Source organism: Grammomys surdaster, unplaced genomic scaffold (assembly GCF_004785775.1).
Source record: "Grammomys surdaster isolate TR1022 unplaced genomic scaffold, NIH_TR_1.0 126176, whole genome shotgun sequence".
NCBI classification, from domain to species: Eukaryota; Metazoa; Chordata; class Mammalia; order Rodentia; family Muridae; genus Grammomys; species Grammomys surdaster.
In genome coordinates, this window is record NW_021620983.1 from 2,978,289 (window position 1) to 2,983,397 (window position 5,109).

Consider the following 5,109-nt stretch of genomic DNA (forward strand, 5'->3'; position numbering starts at 1 on the left):
AGTTCAGATGTCTCTGGAAGAACCCAAATGTCAACACTTAGCAAGTATTTACAAGTGTTCACAGACAGCTCTGACATGCAGGTGGAGGAGCTGGTTACAAAGTATTTGGAGCAAGTTCTGTCAGGGGCTCAGGCACCAGTGGCATTTTACTCTGGGTTTGGCTTTTCTGCGATGCCCAATGTTGCTTGTCTCGTAATCATAATACCTAGCCTTTGTGCCAGTCTCTGCCATACTAAGGCCATTAAACATACTTTCTAATTTAGACTATGTGAGATAGGTATCGTTAGTGTACCCACTGTACAGATAAGGAAAATGAGATTCCAGGTTCAGTATTTGCATAAATATTGGCAAAGAGTTAATTTGTAAACTGACATTCTCTTCGTTATTATTATTATTTTTTTAAATCTTTTTATTCTTTGTGAATTTCACATCTGTAATGGCCCGTTCCTTTGTAAGGGCCCGTTCTGCTGCTCCGGTTCTGCTGCTCAGACATAGAGTCTGATCAAGTCTCCTTTATTCAAAGGAAATCCTGGGTATTTATACCCTTTACCACGTGCAGTGTGGATATCACGTGCGCCTAACTGCTGGCGGCACTAAACAGCAAAACAAGATGTTTATCAGAGTGTGCTCAGCTGTTGCGGGCTGTTGAAAACAAGTCTCTTGTCAGGGTATATGGCTCGAGATGGCTGTAAAGATGGTAGCCGCTTTCAGCTAAGAGTCGGCTCCCAACACACATCATGTACCCCAATCCTTTTCTTCTCCCCCTTCCTCCACATCTGCCCTCCGCCCTTGCAACCTCCTCCCCAAAAGAAAACAAAAACTAAAAACTAGACTAAAATAAAAAACCCAAACAAAGAAACGAAAACATCCCAAAGCCACAAAAACATCTCATATTGAAGCTACAGCGTGTTACAATGTGTCCCACAGGATGTCACACAGTGTGTTACAGTGTGTCACACAGTATGCCCTTTTGTCCAAACATCTCTGCTCACAAATGTTCATTGCAATGAGTCATTGGTCTGGTCAAGCCCTCTGGCTTTTGTTGCACTGTCAATCCTGGATCCTCACTGGGTTGCCAAGGTGGATAGCCTGTTCTTGCTATGTCGTGGAGATCCTGCAACTTTGGTTCTTCAGGGCCAGCCCTTTCATGATCTCCAGCAGTTTATACATAGGGTAGATGTTGTTGTGGACCAACTCAAAGCCCTGGATCTGGGTCTGGGTGGTAGCTGAGTTCATTAGCCAGCCTGATTTCCTGCACCTATATTATCAGGGTCAGCTCTCCCTCTTTGCTTAGATGAGGAGCGGGGCCATCTCTGCATGACCCCCAGGCAGCTCACACCAGGGACTCTCTGCACCCACACCATCAGGGTCAGCTCTCCCTCTTTTCTCAGGTGGCAGCTCACAGCAAGGACTTCTGAATAGCCTTTAGTGATAACATGGGCCACACATACCCCTTGCTACAAAACTACAGACCCAGACTTGGCCCTAGGCAGCAGCATGGGTCAGAATATCACTGTGGCCTCAGGTGGCAGAGCAGGCTACTCACGACAGGTTGTTCCTCACCAACCTTGAGTCTCCAGTTCTGCCTCTCCTCATAGAGCACAAACCTTTCTGCTTCTCTTTGTCTCCCACTTCTTTAACGCATTGTACCAGAGCCTGCTTGTCACATGGTAGGGGTGGGCCTCTGGGTGTCTTCTGTCCCTCCTGAAACCTGTGGCAGCAGGCAGAGGCCGCCCCTTCTTTAATATTTTGGTGAATCTCAATTCTAATTGATTCTCCTCCTCCTCCTCCTCCTCTTCCTCCTCTTCTTCTTCCTCCTCTTCCTCCTCTTCCTCTTTCTCCTCTTTCTCCTCTTTCTCCTCCTCTTCTTCGTCCTCTTTTTTTGTGTGTGCTGGAGATAAAACAAAAACAAAACAAAACAAAAAAACCACAAAGGCCTCCTGCATACTAAATAAATACTCTAATATTGAGCTCTACATACCACAAGCCCTGATCATGATTATTTAAAATATCTCAAAAACTGATGACTTGTGTTCCTCCTTAACACAGAGCTTCTGTTTGCAATGTCTGTTTGCTAGGCCTTGTGGGGCTTGGATGCCAGGGTCAGAGGAAAGTGAGAGTGAGCAGTGCTAGCCTGTCTAGAAGTGTAAGCCTACAAAATAGCTGGGAGAATGTTTCTCACCATTAAAGAGGACTCCTTTGGGTTGTTGTACAAAGCAATGGGTTTCATCATGGCAACGTCATACTTTTACGTCAGTAAACTTTATTCTCATTTGTATCGCCCGTCCCCTCTCATGCTCAATTTCTCTGCTGCTCCAGATGGTTGCCTTCCTTCCCAGAGGTAGTTCCAGATTCTTCTTTCTTATCACAGACATTCCATTGTCTCTATTTCCCACCTCCCTTGAGATCTCTTCCTCTCCTTCCACGAGCTCACTCCCGATTTCAACACACTCTCTCTCTCTCTCTCTCTCTCTCTCTCTCTCTCTCTCTCTCTCTCTTATATGTACACATCTATACATCCATACACACATACACACATATGTATACTTTTCAGTCTCTTCTGGGGGATGGATTAGTGGTTAAGAACACTTTATGTACAGTGTTGTGGAGCAGAGTTTGTGACCTAGCACCCATGCAGCAGGACAGGTTTCCTGCACATACCTGTAATCCCAGCTCCAGGGATGAAGGATGGAGATGGGAAGATGGCTGGAGCTTGCTGCATTCTAGCCTAGCTGAGAACTTGGGAGCCCCAGGCTCAGGGAGAGACCCTGCCTAAAAGGAGCAGATAGAAGGAGGTCAAGGAGGAAACCGGTTACATTCTTCTGTCCTTTTTGTCATGTGTAGGCATAAACACCTGTACACACACACACACACACACACACACACACACACACTAAATAAGTTGATAAGTTTAGGTTATGCATAGAGAGAAAACATGTAGCATTTGTCCGGGTCTGGTTTATTTCCCTTAACATGGTGCTCTCCAGTCTCATCCATTTCCCTGGTTTCATCTTCTTTAATTATTGAATATAATTAGAACTGAAAGAGCTGAAAGGGTTTGCAACCCTACAGGAAGAACAACAGTATCACCCAACCAGACCCCTCAGAGTTCCCAAGGACTAAACCACCAACCAAAGAGTACACATGGAGGGACCCATGGCTGCAGCTGCATATGTAGCACAGGATGGCTTTATCTGGCATCAATGGGAGGGGAGGCCCTTGGTCCTGTAAAGGATTGATGCCCTAGTGTAGGGGTATGCTAGGGCAGTGAGGCAGGAGTGAATGGGTGAGTGGGGGAGCACCCTCATAGAAACAGGGGGGAGGGGGTTGGGATAGGGGATTTGTGGAGGGGAAACTGAGGAGGGGGATAACATTTGAAGTGTAAATAAACAAAGTAACCAATAAAAAATTGGATATAATTCTACTGTGTATATGTGTCACGCTTTACCTATCTATCCACTCGCTGGTAGGCAAACTCCATTTCATGGCTTTTGTGGATAGCGGATTAGTGGCCAGATATGCAACCAGCTCTGTGGTATATTGACTTTCAGATCTTTGGTGAATACCTAATTGTATAACTGGGTCATATGATAGCTCTGTTGTAATAAAAAATTATTTAATTATTCTTATTAGTGTGGGACGGATCACTTGGTGCACATGTGGAAGTCAGAAGACCAACTTTGGGGATGTGGTTTCCTCCTTCCACAGTGGTTATAGGCATCAGTCAGGTCGGCAGGCGTGTGTGTGTGTGTGTGTGTGTGTGTGTGTGTGTGTAGTAAGTAGTGTCTCACTAGTCCCTGCTCTCAGGTTCCTGAGGAAACTCCATACTGATTTCCATAGTGGCTACTTTATTGTATACTCCCACCAGCAGTGATCCATGGCTCCCTTTCTCAACATCCTCTCTAGCATGGGTTTTCCTGAGAGCAGCCATTCTGACTGGAGTGAGATGGAATCTCAAAGCAGTACTACTTCACATTTCCTGGATGGCTAGGGACATCGAACACCTTTAAAAATACTTGTATTTCTTCCGTCAAGCGCTGCCTATTCTGCTTGTTAGCCACTTACTGATTGGCTGACTGGGGCCTCCGTGTTTTCTCTCTGCAGATCTTTATATATCCTAGACAGACAAATATCGGTTGTGTAGTTGACAAAGACAAAAGAAGTTTTAATAGTGAGGTACGTATCCTAGAGATAACAGCTGGATCTAGGTTCTTAATCCAGTCCTCTAGTCTGTGTCTTCAGAGTGAGCTGAGGCCAGCTGCACTTAAAGTTAACCCTGACAGCTGTTTAGCGATTCCTGTAGTGCTGGTTGTCTTCTGATCTGTTGTTTGTGGTTTATTCTCTGCTGTTCCTCTGTTGTCATCCTGACTTTGCTGGATGCTGTGTTGGACACAGTAGACTCCTTCTAAGCTATTCTCTTCATTTTGATAGAACGTGAAATGGGGAGGTTCTGTGGAGGCAGCTATGTACAGCACAAATAAATGCTGTATTTATTCTTCAGATTCGTTGGGTTTGAGATAGGTTTTCACACTGTATCCCAGGTGACCTTGAACTCTTGTAATTCTCCTGCTGGGGTTACAAGCTACCCTGCCAGGTAACCTCCGGATCCTCAAAGGATGTATTCAAACATCAAGAATATGATGCCCAAGGGGCTGGGCAGATGGCTCTGTGGTTAAGAACTCTGGCTGCTCTTCCAGAGAGGACTTGAGGTCAATTCCCAGCACCCACATGGTGACTCACAGTCCCAGAGGATACAATGCTCTCCTCTGGCACCAAGTATACATGTAGTGCACAGACATACATACAGACAAAACATTCATACATATAAAATAAAACATTTTTTAGAAAAGCCTATGTTTTAAATTCTTTTTTCTGGGTGGAGGACACAGAACAGGTGGAGTGTAGGATCTGAGTGATATGAATGGACAGCTAATGTGTGGAGTCAGTCCTGGTGGCCCCCACTGCTGGTGCAGGAGAGAGATGCACATTGTTGTGCTTGCCCTGTGTGTGTGTGTATGTGTGTGTGTGTGCATGCATGTGTGTATGTGTGTGTGCGTGCATGTATGTGTATGTCTGTATGTGTATATGTGTGTATGTGCATGTATGTGT

General features: G+C 45.3%; 1 long non-coding RNA gene across 1 annotated transcript in view; it reads right to left on the reverse strand.

The window, feature by feature from the left end:
* Positions 1-1,845: 1,845 nt before the first annotated feature.
* LOC114612625 overlaps positions 1,846-5,109 on the reverse strand; it is a 6,010-nt gene continuing 2,746 nt past the window's right edge. Inside the window, exons 2-3 of the long non-coding RNA XR_003710052.1 lie at positions 2,662-2,772; positions 1,846-1,891 (exon numbers count right to left, since the gene is read on the reverse strand). This is a non-coding gene — a long non-coding RNA (uncharacterized LOC114612625). The remainder of the gene's footprint in view (positions 1,892-2,661; positions 2,773-5,109) is intronic.